This window comes from Helianthus annuus, chromosome 6 (assembly GCF_002127325.2).
Source record: "Helianthus annuus cultivar XRQ/B chromosome 6, HanXRQr2.0-SUNRISE, whole genome shotgun sequence".
Lineage (NCBI taxonomy): Eukaryota > Viridiplantae > Streptophyta > Magnoliopsida > Asterales > Asteraceae > Helianthus > Helianthus annuus.
The window spans coordinates 88,699,883-88,701,298 of record NC_035438.2 but is presented as its reverse complement, the minus strand read 5'-3'; positions in this window follow the sequence as shown (position 1 = coordinate 88,701,298).

Genomic DNA, 1,416 nt, shown 5'->3' with positions numbered 1-1,416 from the left:
AGACTTAGCAGCACCTGAAACCAAACGTAACTTCTAGCAACAAAATCACAATAAGGGATTTATCTGGTGTCATTATTAATGTGAACCGCCTCTAATCATTCATCAGGAGGGTTAAGCACCTCCATTCTTAATCCTTTTAAACCTAGCTGCATAATCTTTGACCAATTTTTAGGGCAGTCTCAGCTTTGACTGGTTATTTCTTAATGTATAAAACGTGAGTAGCTGAGGTAGATCCATAATGGATTTATAATAAGCAGGCTTTGAAACCTTAATGTGTCCTCTTATTGCCGATGCTAACCACCAATAATTGTTTGCATTAAGCTTAGATTTTTGGGCAGATTGAATAGGGCACTATCTCAGCCAATGAATTAAAATTTGTAATATACTGTCTATAGTCCAGAACTTTTATGGTGAGAGTCAGAAAATTCTTATTCCATCTTTTTCCATTTCGTGATGCGGATAATAGGTTTTTCTAATAAGGTCCTTAAAACTTGGTCCATCCCATAATGTATAAGAGGATCTTTCTTGTGGACTTCATTAATGTCCTCACTAATTAAGGGTATTGCCATCGAATGACTGTGATGCGTACCTCACCATGTCCTTTCCAGCGTAACCGCTGATACACCGAATGGTTTCTACTTCATCTAACAATTTTCTGCAATCGATGGCCCCTTTTTATTATTGAAGTCTCTCGACTTCCAAGAGACGAAGTACCTTTAAGTACATCCTAAAAAGGAATGGGGCTCCTTGCCATATATGCTTTTGTTGGGTTTATTCTTCGCATTTGAAGTATGAATATAGCTCTTCCCATGAGCAGCGACATGTGTTTTAAAGCAAGCATCATTCAGCTTCTTGAACCTTTTCATGACATTTCTCATGGCCTTTCAAACAGCTGCGTTAATTACCGTTTTGGAGATTAACTCCATTAACATTGAGGTTCACATTTGGTGCACCATTAACATTTGTTGTATCTCTAGCATCACGACTATTGTTTGCCTCTTCTGAGTTTTCCATACTCAAGGCTTCGGTATTAAATACCAAATTCAGCACGTGCTTAGGCAATCCATACCATATGTCTCCTTGAATTGTCAAAGGCTCACCATAAGGAGTCTTGATAACTACTTGCTTCTTATCACCCACAATATGGGCTTGGTTACAAGACGACCAATCCATTCCTATCACTATATCGAGTCCCTCTATTTTAACGGAAACAAGGACAACGGAAAAGAATGGTTCCTAATGGATATAAAACATCCATCTAATATTGTAGGATCATGTTCTGACCCGAAACGAGTCGATCAGAGGCGTTCTATTCAATATGAAAGGCGGAAACAGACGTAATGAGTTGAATTCAGCTAGATACACACTTTAATTGTCTTTCTGATTGATTTGACAAAGTTTTACAGTGAAACGACA